The following is an 18,067-nucleotide window of genomic DNA, read 5'->3' as shown; positions in this document are numbered from 1 at the left end:
CAGGGTGTGAAAACATTTGTCAGTCAGTATGGTTTACAGTCACATGTTTTAAATACAATACAGTACATTCTTTAATATCTTTAAAATAAAAATATATAAATATAATTTAAAATAATCCGTTCTGTGGGTCTGAGCGGGTTGAATCGCAGAAACATTTACAAAACATTCTTATTCATTGGTGCACTGTAGGGGTGGCTGTCAATAATTATGATTCGCAGGAAAGTGAATTAATATTTATTTTATTTTATCAGGAACCAAAAAATACAAATATAAAAATAATCAGGAATAATACATAATGCAGTCTTTATTAAGTTCTTTTGGCAGCTTGAAATTGGATAACCGTTTGGAAAACATTTGTAAAACATGGGGAAACATGAGTAATGCACATTTATAAGAATATTATTTAATACTATATACAGCACTGAAATGTACTGTATAATATATATACTATATACTGTATAGTAATATTATTTTTTCCGTCTTTATCTTTTCCTCATTCTGTCTGCAGTACAGTAGTTCATTGAGAGAGGAGAGGTTTTGTGTACATCATTACTGCTGTTTATATACTGTACATTTGACTGTACAAGCAGATTTGACTGGACACAACGCCCCCATCTCCCCCTAGGCCACCCTTTTTCCTGGAACGACAAGAAAACAAAAAATTAGTGCAGTTACTGTACTGTACTGTACTGTATGTGCGTACTGTACTATATTATGGCAGAATTACTGTAGGTGGCTGGTGCAGCTTTCTCTGGAAAGAAAAAAATGGAGCAGTTAGTAGGTAGTTACTGTAGTACTGTCAAACTAGTCTACTGTATACTTGAACTACTGTATACTCTGACTACTGTTAAATTCTATGTACTGTAACCTGATGGCTGGTGCTGCTCTCTCTGTAAAGAAAAAACTAACTACTGTATACTCTTACTATCTGGAAAGAAAAAATCTGTGCTATACTTACCTGTATCATACAGTACTTACAATACTACAGCACAGTACTACTTTCCTGATGCGCGATGACAATGAGCAACACAGTGGCAATATGGTCTATATATTTATTGCAGAGTTCCACGGTGAGTACATCGTTCCAAAAACTCATTATGCCTTTCAACAACTCTACCTTTTTGGAGGGTTTCACCACTTTCCGGATATGGTACTTCAGCTGATGCCAGACAATTTCGATCGGATTGAAGTCTGGCGATCTGTCATTGGAAAGAAAGGACAATTGGTTTAAGAGCTAAAAACAGTGGGGAATAAAAATGGGACACGGTCTACTGCACTTACTCCTCTGGCGTCTTCACCCAGTTGATGCCGTGCTCAAGGATATGCGCCGTTGACGCGGTGTGCTTGGGATCATTGTCCTGGTAGAAGCGGTGACCATTGGGGAACTCGCGTGTGATGTATTGCACTATCTCGGGCACAATGTTGTCTTGGAAGAAAGCTTTATTCATGATTCCTACAGCAAGAAAAGAAAAGTGCTCAAAAAACTGCACAATAGTACAGTACAGTGCATACGGTGAGGCAACACTAGTCAAGTATAGTGCATTAGGCGACATTATATTTGATAAATTTTACCTTCAAAGATGACAATGCATCCCGGTCCACGCCTAGATATGGCACCCCACACATGCAGCTTCACAGGGTGTTTTGGCCGCGGCTTCAAAAATACGCGGCCTTTTTTGTGGAACGCAAATCTTGCAAATCTCTCCAGCGACACAGTAGACTCATCAGTGAAGATGCAATCCTGGAAAGTCTCCCCGCTGTCGATCCATGCCTGGGCCTGGAGCACTCTTTTGATTTTGTTTGCGTCCCGTATCATGGGGTACGCTCTGTAATGACAAGGAATAAAAAATGTTAGCGGCACAGTGCAGTACAGTTTGCGAAACAACACTTTTACCTCCTGTACTGTCCAGTACTAACCTCACATGTCCATATTTCCATCCAATGCTGCGTCTCATCTTCTTTATGCTGCTCTCGGATACAGTCAGATTGTGCTTTTCCTGCAGAGTGTTTTTAACCCTGAATGCACTCCTCTCATCATTCTCCTCACTTATTTTGTCCACCAGAAGAGTTGTCTCCCTACAATGTAAAGAAATTATATTGTTTTATTAATATGCAGCAATATAAAATGTATATAAATGTAATGTTGTAATATACAGTAAATATAAATATACAAAAAATGTATACTGTTGTACTATAAATATAAATATACAAAATAAATATACTGCTGTACTATAAATATAAATATACATCCTATATATACCGTTGTAAGATTAATTGAAATATACAAAAAATGTATACTGCTGTACTATAAATATAAATAGACAAAATATATATACTGTTGTACTATAAATATAAATATACAAAATAAATATACTGTTGTAATATAAATATAAATATACATCCTATATATATCGTTGTAAGATTAATTGAAATATACAAAAATTGTATACTGCTGTACTATAAATATAAATAGACAAAATATATATACTGTTGTACTATAAATATAAATATACAAAATAAATATACTGTTGTAATATAAATATAAATATACATCCTATATGTACCGTTGTAAGATTAATTGAAATATACAAAAAATGTATACTGCTGTACTATAAATATAAATAGACAAACTATGTTGTAATATAAATCAACAGAAATAACAACAGTATTACAGTAGATACAGAACTGTACTGTAGATGTACTGTACTGTATGAACAGTACAGTACGTACAGTTTTCTATATTTTTTTTTTGTTAAGTTTTATAAATTTACTTACGCGTTAGTTACCCTTGGTGCCCTTTTCCGGTCTCTGGTTTTTCCCTATGCATGATAGCTCACGGTGTTTGATGGCACAACTAGGCCAGAAGTAGCTAACCAGCATTGGATAGCAGCAATTCGGTGTCCGCTCGTGTACATCTCCTTAATTCGCATGCTGAGATCCTTTGAAATCTTTCTAACAGGCATTGCTGCGAGTAGAAAGAAATACAAACACAAGAATGTATATTCGATGTTTAGTCGATGTGTATTCTATGTGCAGTCAATCCACAAAATGGATGGTGTATTTATACGGTAATGACTCACATTAGAGTACGCCCACTTTCAACACCTGTACCTGGTCGCCATGCATAAAATGTCACACACTTTGCATAGCCCACCACTCCATGATCTTTATCTGAACTTGCCCTTGTCCAGATACTGTACTGCATTGTGCCACCTGCTTCCACTCACCTCTGCCGTGCCTGTCATGCAGAAAAAGCGAAAGGCGGTTGCCGTTTCCACGCCAAGGGCAAAGCGACAGGCTAAGGCCAATTAAGAAAACCTTCTGCTGACCCCAAAGGTTAAGGGTTTTCTTAGACGTAAGCCTCATTATGTGAAGAAAATATACGGTGATGTACTCTCGACACAAAACGATTGGCAGCCAACCCATCGAATCCGCAGACCACTTCCTCCCATATGCTTCGACGACTCTGCTGTAGCTGTCCCTGAAAACTACAGCCCGTCTTCTCCACCCCCATCTTCTCCGGCTCCATCTGACGACGCTGCCACCTCTGAAATCCACGGGTCACTGTCTCCTTTGCGCTTAGACGACTCTGCTTCTCGCCCGGAAATCCAAAGGTCACTTTCTCCATCCCTCTTCGACGACGCTGCCGCTTCTCCTCTACCGGGTATCCACAGGTCACCTCCTCCACTCTCCATCGATGCCGCTTCTGTCCATGGAACTCCCATCTCATCCTCCATTGCACCCATCCCCCCAGATGTCCAGACGCCAGGCACAAGAAGCAGCTCGTTAGACCGGATGCTGAATGGGATAAGTGTGGATCTCCCCGGGAATTCTATTGTGCTGGCAAAGATAGATCTGCTTCTGGAGACCATGTTAAATGTGGAGCAACGGATGCTACAAATGGAACAACGGATGGATCAACGGATGGAGAAGATAGAGGCTGACATTGCGGGCATACATTATTTGCTCGGTGCTAATGCACCTGTTTCCCCGACGCCGGAGCAGGGGGGTGACATGGATGTGTTGAATGGGACCTTCGACCCCCTTCCATCACCAAGCACACCCCCTCCACCAGAAGATGTAGTGTACATGTATGCCGTTGAGGAGGACATGACAACCCCGTCAAGACCACGCCAGGAGACAACCCGGCGACCACGACCGGAGGAAAGCTTCCTCCCAGACAACCTACCATCGCCCGTCGCCTCAAGCACATCCATTCCCAAAAGAACGACACCCGCTCGCATCGAAACAGTGCCCGACATCACCCTGTGTGATCTGCCACCGGCGCTCAGGGAGAAGTATAGGGTGAAGAGTGCTGGTGTACCCCACAAGTATGCCTTGATCATTTTTAAGCACCATGTTCCCTACACGTTGTACTGCGAGTGGGTGTTCAAAGTGAACTACGAAGGAAATCGCGTTAAAAAGGCGCTTCCTGTCAATTTAAGGAAAAACATTGTGGAAGAAATGCGGCGCTTTTATGCAGTTACAGATCCTGTAATGAAAGGCATTAGAGACTGCATTAATGGCGTTTTGCGCCATGCAAGGAATCGGCCATTGATGGACAATGTGGAGGACTTTCAGTGAGACCATACTGTTGTGCTGAACTGTATTGTACTGTACATGTTTTGCCCTACAGTACCCGCTGTACTTAAACAAAGGAGATGTTGTTGTGTGTTTTTTTACACAGGACATGCACAACTCCAGTCCCTGAGGGCCGCAAACAGGCATGGTTTTCAATGTTGCCCTGAAAACCTGCCCTGTTTGCTGCCCTCTAGGACTAAACTGGTGCAGGTCTGACTGACAGTGTTGCGCACCATCCCACTGTACTGTATACAGTACTGTGTTTCTTTAATAAAGGAGATGTTACTTAAAATGCTTCAACATTGTACTGTATTTGTAAATAAATGTTTTTGAACTGACTGCACCAATAAAAGAACATGTTGATTTGTCTTACTGTACTGTGCATTGTTTCCATTTGCTCCTTTGATAGTACTGTATAACAAAATACAGACTAACAAATGTCGAGGCTTGCTGCACTGTTTTTTTACTATCGAAAAAAATGTGTGTGGTGCTCTCAAGACAATACTTAAGCCAGATAAGTATATAACAGGAAAACAACCCTTGAATGAATATATATATATATAGTGTCTCTAGGAATGTAGCCCGGTAATGACAATCCCACAGACCATGTAGTAAGGAAATGTCAATGACACCAGCAGGTGACCGGTAGAAGAAACATCCTATGACTATACTATATTGTATTAAGGGCAACATGGAACGAACTCACTTGGGAATCTTCATGTTTTTTTACTGCCTGGTCGCGCAATTGGCGTGGGAACTAGGGCAATTGGCGTGGGAACTAGGTCAATTGGCATGGGAACTTCTGTTCCAGGGCACCTAGAGATAAAATTCATTTTGCCCCTAGATGTTAGGAACCCCCTCACTTGACCCCAACAGGGTTCGACCAGTAATGGCGGCGAGAAAGGGTCACGCCGGCGAGGAGGGTCCTACCATTGAGTGTAATGGCAGAGAAAGCATTGAACCGGCTAAGTCAGAATGAGCAGAAACCTGGAACCCACAACTCCAGTTCTGTTCAACCTAGAGGGCTCAGATTCGGTCACCATGTAGTCCTAGTTGCGGCAGGATTGCATGGCAAATTGCGACCCTCTCGTGGCAACAGAACGGAGTCAGTGTAATGTTAAAGTTCAGGTTTCTGCCATTGACTTGAATGGCAGAAAAAAAGCCACTTTGGTAATGTGCTTTTAAACTGTCTTTTGGTATCTCCGGTTCCGGGGGTCGTGCAAGGCTGATATTTTGCCACTATGGCAAGGGTCCTTCCGCATGAGGACCAGGCAAATTTCAACCCGCTCAGACCCACAGAACGGATTATTTTAAATTATATTTATATATTTATATATTTTTATTTTAAAGATATTAAAGAATGTACTGTATTGTATTTAAAACATGTGACTGTAAACCATACTGACTGACAAATGTTTTCACACCCTGATGAAATACAGTATCAGTTTACTCTCAATTCTCACAGTGCTATGCACATCAGATTTACATTTCAAATTCGAGAGGGGATTTTCCAAAGCGTTACCGTTAACAAAACAGGCCTCTAAGGGTTGGGGGAGGGGGATGGTGTGATTAGACGCAGGCGTACTGAGTCTTTGTAGCTCGGCTATGGGTGGATTAAGAACACAATGGCAATATGCAGAAGATTAACGACCCAGTGGAGAGAGGGGGTTGGTAGGATAGGGTGACTCAGCCGATTGACGCTTGGCTAGGGAGGGATTAAAAACTGTGGAGGTGTGTGGCTGAAATAGTTAACAGCACTGTAATTTCAAAAGGCAGTTCATCATAATAATTTGATGAATAAACCCCCAAAGACAACCCCCAAATACAGTACATTAAAGCAAGTCACTTTAAACTCCCTGTGCCCCATGCACCAAAAACAAACAGTAGATTTTATATACAGTATATATATATATATATATATATATATATATATATATATATATATATATATATATATATATATATATACTGCATATATACTGTATTATAAATTAATATTCATACAGTATAAACATCCATTTTTCATGTATCTCCATGTTTTACAAATGTTTTGTAAATGTTTCTCCGATTTCAATCTGCCAGAAGAATTTAATAAAGGCTGCAGTATGTATTATTGTGTGTTGATGTTTTGAATTGCTGTGCACTTTAAATGTTTCAACATTGTACAGTATTTGTAAATAAATGTTTTTGTACTGACTCCACCAATAAAAGAACATGTTGAATTGCCTCACATTGTTTCCATTTGCTCCTTTGACAGTATAACAAATGTAGAGGCTTGCTGCACTGTTTTTTTACTGCCTGACAGCAAAGCCGCAAGATCGGCAACATTGTAAAAAAAGAGCAATGAGCGTGCAATTGGCGTGGGAACTAGGTCAATTGGCGTGGGAACGTCTGTTCTAGGGCACCTAGAAATAAAATTCATTTTGCCCCTAGATGTTAGGAACCTCTCACTTGACCTCAACAGGGTCCGACCAGTAATGGCGACGAGAAAGGGTCACGCCGGCGAGGAGGGTCCTACCATTGAGCGTAATGGCGGAGAAAGCTTTGAACCGGCTAAGTCAGAATGAGCAGAAACCTGGAACCCACAACTCCGGTTCTGTTCAACCTAGAGGGCTCAGATTCGGTCACCATGTAGTCCTAGTTGCGGCAGGATTGCATGGCAAATTGCGACCCTCTCGTGGCAACAGAACGGAGTCAGGGTAATGGTAAAGTTCAGGTTTCTGCCATTGACTTGCATGGCAGAAAAAAAGCCACTTTGGTAATGTGCTTTTAAACTGTCTTTTGGTATCTTCGGTTCCGGGGGTCGTGCAAGGCTGATATTTTGCCACTATGGCAAGGGTCCTTCCGCATGAGGACCAGGCAAATTTCAACCCGCTCAAACCCACAGAACGGGTTATTTTAAATTATATTCGGGCAATTGGCGTGGGAACTACTTAGGGCCTCGGTCAAGTTCACGGCCAATTGGCGTGGGAACTTCTGTTCTAGGGCACCCAGAAATAAAATTATTTTTGCTAATAGATGTTAGGCACTGTATACCACTGTACAGTATACTGTAGAAGACACATAATGAAACGATACTGAACATGTACAATAAATGCATAGTTTTATTTATTCGGATTTATTACACAGTATACTGTACGGCCGGAAAACATCAGTATACAGTACAATATTATCCATCGAAATCCCCCCATTAGCCATTTTCTTTTCTGAGGAAAAACAAAAAGAAAAGTTTTAATGTACAGTAATGGTCAGCCCCCTAAAGAAGTACCCAGCCAGCCCCACCAAAATAATACGGCAACAATACAGTACTCACCATAGAATTTCCCAATCAGCTGGTGCCGGCGCCGGTCTACTGCCAGTCCAGCTTTCTTCATCATCCACGTCGATAGTTGGCAGCGGGACTAGTCCACCTGTAGTCAGCAGGTGAGGCTGGAAATCGCTTAGGTACATGCAAGCTTCATCAAAACTGCACGCGAAATCCAGCTCAGGCTCAGGGTTGTCACTGATGGTGGGACCGTAATTGGAAGCCGGTGCTGGTGCTGGTGCTGGTGCATTGCTTGGCAGCGACTGTCGCTTCTTAGTTGGTTTTAACACGACCCTTCGCCTTTTGCTGCCTCCATGATCATAGATACGGGAAAAATCCGGTGACACACACCAATACCCTCCAACAAATTGGGGCTCAATACGGTGAAAAAAGGGATCGCTACATAACCTTTTCCTTACTGCACTCTTCCACGTATGAGGAGTTGGCGAAAATTTGTAAAAGTCATAGTTTTCGATAAAATACTGATAAATTTGAGCAACTGTTGCCATCTTATCATCTGTTGCATTAATCGCGGCCCATATCAAATACGCGTAACTTCTGTCGGGTTTTTGGAAAGCGGGCTGCACTTGAACACTCATGGCGGGCGGGTCTCTGGAGAATACTGTAACTGAAACTGGTCTTTGTCTTTCTTTAATATGAAAAGCCTAAATTGATACATTTTTGCAACTCTTCCTTCAGTCTCAAGGCCAAGGCCAAGTTACAATGGCACACTGTGGTACAGTATCTTTTTTAAACGAAACACCTGCAAGCCGACACATTACTGATTCGGCGCATTACAATTCATGAATTTCTGCCATCTGGCGGACACGCGAAGCATTGCAGCCTATTAAAATCCAAACCATTATCAATAAACGCATCAGCCAGGCATGACCCGTGGCTGGGAACGCAAGGTGAATGCGGCATGCGCCAGGTGAACAGCGTCGCATTCCAGGAACCAGCCAGGGACAAACCGGTGATTTGTTAGAATAAAAGCTGCCGCAGCAGTATATATTTATAAATAAATAAAAGATAAAAGTATAAGGTGCGCAAAACGGATTTAAAATAGTGTTGCAATGATGTCTATGAGTGCTGCCACAATGTACCCCAAAGAAAAAACAAATCACTAAAATGTGATAATGGGTAACAGAGCTTGATCCAGCTATTTTTTAGGTGCATAGCAGTTCATGTAAGGACATGTTTTGATACCCCTTACAGCAGCAATTCCAATTATTTAACATTTTGAGTTTTCCCAGAATTCAAATTGCACTATTTTTAGCTGCTGGTTCCCAATATACTGTACTGGCATGCTACTTTCCCCAAGCTGCACATTTTATGTCATACCCATAGATAATGGCACTCAGATGAAGAGTCAGTTCTTAAGCTTAAGAAATTGTTGACAGATGAGATGAGACACTGGTGGGACAGTGTCTCACTCCAAAAATATTTGGATGACAAACTGATTCCAAGAGGATTGAGAATCTAAAAGAAACCCAATTTTTTTTTTACTAATGAAAGTTTTACCCATGATTGGAATGATATTTTATCGAATTGTTCAAATTCTATTATGAAGCTATATATATACACACACAGTTGTGTGAAAAAGAAAGTACACCCACTTTGAATTCTATGGTTTTACATATCTGGATCATTAGCAGCTGACATCTTTGCTAATTTTCATGAGACGTTGGGCTACATGGAAGCAGACGTTGAAAAAATCAGATACACGGAGTGTGTGGACGCGGTCTTTTGACCAGAGAAGCTGACAGATGTCTATAATGACCTTATCCGTTTGAAGAAGAGGGATGTAGATTTCTATTTGCATGCAGTGACATTATCTCACTACCACAAAGAAAACTTAATTCCACATGGTTGTCGGATCAAGAATCAGCCCACGATTGGCCGAAGCGATCCAGGATTCTGCAGGAAGTGGATAGCTATCTTAAATAAGTGTTCACTAGACTTGACTCTGCTGGTTATTGACCAATCTACTAAAGAATTGACAAACATCAGGAAGGATATTGCCAGTATCCACGAGAGACACTGGAGTCTCCTGGAATCGGATTCCTCAACAAATTGGACAGATAAAATACAGTCCCCAATTGTCCAGTATCGAGCTGGCCTCATCAAATATAAGTGCAATAAACTGAAGCAAGTCACTACAGACTATAAAGAACGCAAGGTCTATAAGTGGTTGCTAGAACTCAGTGATACCACACAAGGCCGCCCAGGACATAGGAGGAATTACTCCAGATCAAGGAAGGCAGCATTCACTGGGCCGCATTATAATACAAGTGACATGGATCTGTCAGACCCACAGGAGGCCACTTCCTCCGATACTTTTTGGCACAGGTCGAGGTGGGCCACAAAAAATTACTGTTACCAGACTCCGACACTGGGGACCAATCCGAAGGGGCGGCCGGAAATCTACGCTTTCTTCCACGGCAAGCCAAGATAAAGAATGTGAGAGGCAAGCCGCAGAATCGGTAATTTTCAACTTATCTGATTACACACTTACCCCAGGAGTGGTCTCAGTACTTACTAAAGGACTTTCTTTTGTGCCCACGAACCGTCAATTTCCTTTTGAGTGGGAGGTGGATATGTTTAGGCTTCAACGCCAGTTGATGAGGAGTAGTGTAAAGAATGACGCTCAATATCCATGTGTAGACAAAATCATCTATGATAATTGAGAAGATAATTCAAAATAGGAACACTATGAACTGTCCATAAGCTCATATGGATAATATAGATTTAAGGGGGGGCAAAATAAAGACCTAGCGGTCAGTCAGCCCGACTACCGCAGAAGTGGTCAACAATGCACACCCCTCTTAAAATATAAACATTCCCATACAGGGTCAAAGGTTATAGTATAAGGGCTATTGCCCATTAGCTGCCCTTGGGGGTATACTGAAGTCCAAAACGCCAATGATGAATAGTGGTTCCTCTGCGTGCAATCCTGAAGTGTAGAAGCAACAATAGAAGAGTAGAGCAAAGGTGCACTGCAACTGGAAAAAATCCTGAAGAAACAAATATCACGGGCAAACTCCAAAAATAAAACTGAGGATGTTTAATATATAAACTCACAAGGAGATGAACATGACAAACGCACCAATGCGTTTCATCCCGTGGGACTTTATCAAGGTGTTTATACCTTGATACACCTTGATAAAGTCCCACGGGATGAAACGCTTTGGTGCATTTGTCATGTTCATCTCCTTGTGAGTTTCTATAGTAAACATCCTCAGTTTTATTTTTTGAGTTTGCCCGTGATATTTGTTTCTTCAGGATTTTTTTCTAGTTGCAGTGCACCTTTGCTCTACTCTTCTATTGTTGCTTCAACGCCAGTTGAAACTTAAGGATTTTTTCAGTAGAACGGATGAGTCTAGCATTATCAACATATCACCTAGTATTACATCAGGTACCAGAAACTTTCGACCAAAAAGCACATTTGATCCCATTGTCTCAAATCATAGTATCTCCACATTTATGGATTTGGTTGAGACAGATACCAGGCAACGTGTTAGGAATAATAAAACTAGCTATGATAATTTATCTAGAGCTGAACGCCTTGCGCTCAAATCCCTTGGCAGTAGGAAGGATATTATTATCAAGCCAGCTGATATGGGCGGGGGCATTGTAGTGATGCCCTATGCATACTATCGCAAAGAGATTTTGGGGCAACTGGCCCATGTGGACCATTACAAAAAACTTGATGCAGACCCTACATTTTCATTTAAACGGGAAATTGACTCCATTATTACAATGGGGACCAATAATGGATGGATATCAGAGGACACAGCTAAATTCCTGTTCGCGGATTATCTGATAATACCAGTACTGTACACTCTACCCAAAATTCATAAGTCCCGCACATCCCCCTCGGGTAGACCAATCATATCCGCAAGGGGATCATTGTGTCATTCATTGTCACAATTTGTTGATTTTCATCTTCAACCCATTTTACAGAATATGTCATCGTACATTAGGGACACAACAGACTTTATTAATAAACTGGCTATGTTCACATCTGATGTTACGGACATTATCTTGGTAACGCTTGATGTTTCAAGATAATATACGAACATACCTCACTTAGAGGGGATGGAGGCAATTAGGGATCACCTGGGTCAACTTGGCCAAACAGATGGACCACTATCGGAGTTCTTAATGACACTTATTGAACTTATACTCCACAAAAATTATTTCTGCTTTGAGAGATCCTATTATTTACAGCTGATGGGTACGGCTATGGGGTCGAATATAGCCCCAGCCTATGCCAACATTTTTATGGATTCATATGAGCACACCCATCTATTACATGATGCTCCTCATTCAGAATGTATAGCACATTATTCACGCTTCATCGATGATGTGTTCCTGATGTGGGATGGCTCTGAGGTAGACCTTATGGAATTTATATCCTACTTAAACCAAATACCATCCACTATTCGGTTCACATTTCAGCATAGCACATCAGAGATAGTGTTTTTGGATACAACAGTGTATAAGAACGGTAACACACTCTGTACCAGGATCCATACTAAGGATATGGATAAAAATACATTCCTGGATATGACGAGTCATCATCCGCCTCCATTAAAAAGAGGACTTCCATTTTCACAGATGTTACGCATACGGCGAATCACTAGCAACCAGAGTGATGTGGAAGCTGCACTCCAGAAGATGGCTGAACGGTTCCGCCAGAGAGGCTATGCCCAGCCTGAAATCGAAGAGGCACTGGAGAAGGCCCAAATGCCCACACGAGATGAACTATTGAAGCCATCGGTTAAAACACCGGATGATCGCTTTAATGTGATATCCACATATACAGTAGTACCGCCTCCGGCCACATTCAACAAAGCGTGAGGAAGAACTGGCACATTTTTACCAATGATAAGCGGATAGGCAATAGTTTTAAATCTCCACCAGTCTTTTGTTATAGGAGAGGTCGTAGCATAGGGGATGCACTTACCAAAGTAGACCTTGTGGATAAGTATGCCATTGCTCCAACTTGGCTCACAAAGGCGCCAGAGTCCATAAATGTAAAGGGTGTATGAACTGCCAGTTTCTCATATTGGGCAGCCCCTTATCACATCCCCACAATGGAAACTCAATTAAAATAGTAGACTTTTTAAAATGCCAATCTCGTTTTGTCATTTATATCATCAAGTGTCCTTGCGGCTTGATCTATGTTGGAAAGATCTCAAGGATGCTCAAGGAAAGGATTGCTGTGCATCGATCAACGATAAGAAAAGCCCTCTCTGATTCCGCTACTGTAGATGAATTGAAATTATTACCAGTGGCAAGGCATTTTAGACACAAAAAACATGGCATGGCCACCTTCCATTGTATGCCCATCGCACAGGCACATATGCTACCGCATGGTGGAAATAGGCACAAACTTTTACTGCAGTTGGAAGCTAGATGGATACATAAATTGGATACATTATCCCCAAGAGGATTAAATGAAGATATGAACCTTGGTTGTTTCCTAGAGGTTATCACTAATAAGTTATACCTCTTACCATGGGGAACTGGTCATTCACAATTCAGCCATTGTCATGTTTATTTCCATCTCTGACTGGACAATAGTATGGCATCAATTTTGTCCTATTATGACATACAGTATATCTGTTTCATGATTATGTTTTGCAATTGCTCAGGGTCTTCCGTTGTTTTACCCCCCTTCCCTTCCCCTGCCTCACATCACTTACCTTCACTTGGGTTATGTCGTGGCCACAATTTATATGCCTCTGCCTCGTGTCATGTTTATGGTTACAATTGTTTACCTTTGATTTATGTTTTTCTTCAAGATTCTTACTGAGACTAGTGTTATATGGTTACCATGGTTTATATGTCACAGTTGCAAGTGCTGGTTGTTGAGTGGTTTAAGCCTGCATTTCAGCCTTTTTTGGTTACTCATGTTGTACAGTTCAGGTTGACACCAGCTATATGTTATATATCACAATGTGTACACTGGTCTCCTACTCCAAGGGATATTTGCATTACATTTATAGTCTGCTGCTGTCAGGGGGCGCAAACGTGCACATATCCCCATGGTTACCATGATGCCTAGTTGCAATGTTGTGCAGGAGTCTTCATGCTGTATTAGCATGGTATCCAAAGGAAAAAACACTCCAACGCACAGCCAAAATAGAGTGGGTCCCAAACAAAAATAGTAAAAATAAATCTGTATTAGTCCATATTAAAAAACGGAGGAAAGTAGCTCATAGCTACACTTATTTATATGTGCTTCTGCATTTATACGTGATGGCTTTATAGTCCCACATACGTTATAGTGGGGCTTCATACCCCAGTTCACACCCACTTCATTTTAATTCGCACTTTAGATTATAGGCAAGCCTCAGAAGAGGCGTAGGTTCACTTACCTGTATTATTTTAAAATTGAGGTATCTCCCAATAAAGATTATTTTAAATAATTCATCAGTACATTACATTATTTGATTCCTCCTGTGTTATCAGTGGATTAGCCTGTTCAGAGTGCTCTCGTTATAGCGGTTTCTTTTTCTATTGTTGTGCATCCTACATTGCCCCTGATTGTAGCACCTCCAGCCAGGCTGTAGCGAGGGTTAACCTTTCCCTTCCCTCCTCTCCCCCCCTTCCCTTAAGTGTTTGATTGTTATTATGTCCTGATATGTAAAACCATAGAATTCAAAGAGGGTGTACTTTATTTTTCACACAACTGTATATGCGGCTGTATGTAAGGTTTATGTATATATATTAAGGTATTTTGCAAAAACATGTCTGGAGATATATTTGTGTGTATTTATGTGTGTATATATGTGGGTTTTTGTTTTATATGATTACACGTAGGTATGTTATGGATTGTGCAATATGTTTCTGCATTTAAGAGGTTAATAATTATGGTGGTGTCATTCTATAGTTGTCATGACTACTTCCAAATACTAATACCGCAATTACGTCATGACGCTCTGGCGTCAGACGTCATGTGTGGCAATGGCGGCCGCCTGCAGGTGCAACACATAAAGGAGAGAGGCAGAGAACCTTTATAAGGTATACAATATCACTGGGGTAACAGAATGTTGACAAAGGGTCATAGCACGAAACGTCAAGTCTTTTCGGGTGAATGTGTCAGCCATGTAATTTTTTTCCTATTTTTGTAAACAGCATGTCAATTTAATTTATTGCAATTCTCACTTTATCTATGTACTGTATGTACACTGAAATACAAAGACTTTTTTTGATAGAGACTGGGGTCCTCACTTTCCTAAAAATTAAAATTGAGTGCTTTTTCCATTGTACCTTTTTATGTTAAAACATTCCAAAAGGAAACATGATTCTAATGTAACTCTTTGCAACACAAAGTGTAATTGGGTATACGAGATGGTTTATTATTAGGTATAAGAGGGAGATTTGGAAAAGGCAGAACTATAAAAAGAATGTACTGTAGATGTATTGTTAAATTAGGCTCACTTATGCCAGAGGATCTGAATGAAGCTTTGAAGTACAGTACTCTATATTTTTGTAATAAGTAACTACAGTATATGTTCCAAATGATATATGTATACGATTGTTGCATATTGATCCATATAAATATATTTCTTATATCTCAGAAATCTGACAATTTCTAATTCTAAGACATGTCAGTAGTGAATCTTAATTCAAAAGACACTCAGATTGGCACTCTCATTCACCCTGAATTGAATAAAAGATTGGTCCTTACAGCTGTCATTCAAGCCACTCGAAGAAGCCGTGGTGAAACATGTGTTGGGGTGGGTCTTAGTTACAGTATATCCTCTCTGACCTGGATGATGCATGACCTATACCAGCATACCTATACCATACCTATACCAATCTCCCTTTTTGTGTTGGTATTGTTGATGTCTGAATATTCTTTATAGGTGTAGCCAAGTCCCCCTGGGTTACTAATTCTCTGGCTCCTCCAGCAGTGTAAGTCCAAGTAAAGAGTGGGCAGTGTTGGGCGTAAATCCCGCAGGGCCTGGTTATGTTATTGTATAGAATGTTAGGTAATGCAGTTCAGGATTAGCCTGGTACTATAGGGGCCTATGCCTGATAGGAGGCCAGCTTACAAGCCACTCCTGTGGGAAGAGGGGGGTTCCCTCATGGTTAGAGTAAGTGTTGCTGGGAAGTAGTTCTGTGCTCAAATTCCTGCATGGAGGAAGCACCAGATAGCCTCTCCTGGATTGGAGGGAACAGAGGCCTTGCCCTGTTAGGGGGTAAGGTGGGCTAAGGAGGGGTGCCTAGGGCCTCAAGCCCTGAGTACTGCCTTCAGGGAATGGAGGCTGAAATGACTATGCTGTATCCAAATAAAGTCCAGTGGAATTATTATCCTTTGTGAAAAGAGTTGCATGTGAGGACCATCCTGGCTACTAAAGGATCCTCATAGGATGGAGGTGCTGCGCTGACAAAAGAACTCACTGAAAGCCTGACTTGATGGCTCCCAATACCATCTCGGAGATCTCAGGCCTTCTGTTCCAACTAACAGGTATGCACTGCACCATCATACTTCAGGTAGCAGCCAGAATCTCCCTTAGGGTGGGGGTAGATGGGCTACATAGGTCAGCTTATTAGTGCTGTGTTTGGTGAATGTGTATATATCTCTCCAGGTATTCTCTTACTTAGCTCAGCTAGGAGTGTACTGTATACTGATGGTATGCAGATGCATCGGCAGTTATTCGAACATTTCACTGAGCCGTTTTTGTGTGCACTGCTGTATTCCATGCGGCATTCACTCCACCAATCACACCAATCACACCAGGCACACCTGTGTTTACCGCTGTTGATTTGTTTGAATTTTATGGATTCTGATTTCTTTGGGTGCAATTCTTCACGTATCACCAGGTGGCAGAAATGAATGAATTGTATGTGTACAGTACTGTGCTACAGTGTCAATTTGGAGGTGTTTAAAAAACAGATTAAAACAAGTCTACAGTACCAAAATGGTCCATTGTGAATTGACCTTGGTACTTGAAGACGCTGAAGACGTTATCAAATGTAGGCGTTTCATAATGAAAACCTCTAAAACACAATGCTGTGGGCTTTTTTCTATATTCTTATCCCTGCACAATTGCTGACAGGACTGGACACCATGTGTACACCGTACACGTATAAAAAACCTTACTGTAGTTATGCATTTTTAAAATGTTCTGCAATTAATGCTGCAATAGATAAGATGGCGACTGTATCAGAAATTTATTAATATTTAATTTAGAACTATGATTTTGTACCCTGTATGTTTTTCACCTGACGTTCGTGGGTGGAAGCGTTCGGTAAGGCAAACCTTAACTAACGATTATTGTTTTTTCCGCATTGCCCCTCTTACCGGAGATAGAAGAGGGTATTGATGTGTGATCCCAGATTTTTACAGTATGTTTGATCATGGCAACTGCAGAAGGAGAATGTTCGGGTTAAATTCATATAACATTCGTCTATCCCAATCCTGCAATGCGGCAGCGCCGGCTCCAGCACCAGTTTACAATAACGGTCCTACCGTCAGTGAAAACCTGGTGAACAGCAATACTTGCTACCTGGCCACGCCAGATTACCCGCAAAATTACCAGCCTGATTTCCAACCAGATTACATGTACCAGCATGCTAACATGTACCAACATGATTAGCAGCTTCATCAGCTGTCAACTACAGGTGTAACTATAATGCAGACTACAGGAGTGACAGTAGCTCATCACCACCCGTTTGGCAAAGTTTATAATGAAGGTAATTATAATGTACAGTACTACAGTATACTGTATTACACTACTGTATTACACTAAGCCTTTGCGGTCCTATGTCGGAATATATCCGACAAAATATTTTAGTACTTGCGGTCCAATGTCGGATTTCCCCAGCATTCCCCTTACACTTCTCCCAGTGGCCGCACTGACCAAAGACCGGCACCAATCCCCATCAGCAGCCCCGCACCCCAGCAGCCTCACTGACCCCCCCTGCCCCCCAGCCCGGCACCGATCCCCATCAGCAGCCCCGCACTCCGGCAGCCTTACTGACCTCCCCCCCAGCCCAGCACCGATCCCCATCAGCAGCCCCACACCCCAGCAGCCTCACTGACCTCCCCTCCCCCTCAGCCCAGCACCGATCCCCATCAGCAGCCCCGCACCCCAGCAGCCTCACTGACCCCAACTACCCCCCAGCCTGGCACCTATCCCCATTAGCAGCCCCACACCCCAG

The sequence above is a fragment of the Ascaphus truei genome, chromosome 1 (genome assembly GCF_040206685.1).
Source record: "Ascaphus truei isolate aAscTru1 chromosome 1, aAscTru1.hap1, whole genome shotgun sequence".
NCBI lineage: Eukaryota > Metazoa > Chordata > Amphibia > Anura > Ascaphidae > Ascaphus > Ascaphus truei.
This window is presented reverse-complemented; position numbering follows the sequence as displayed.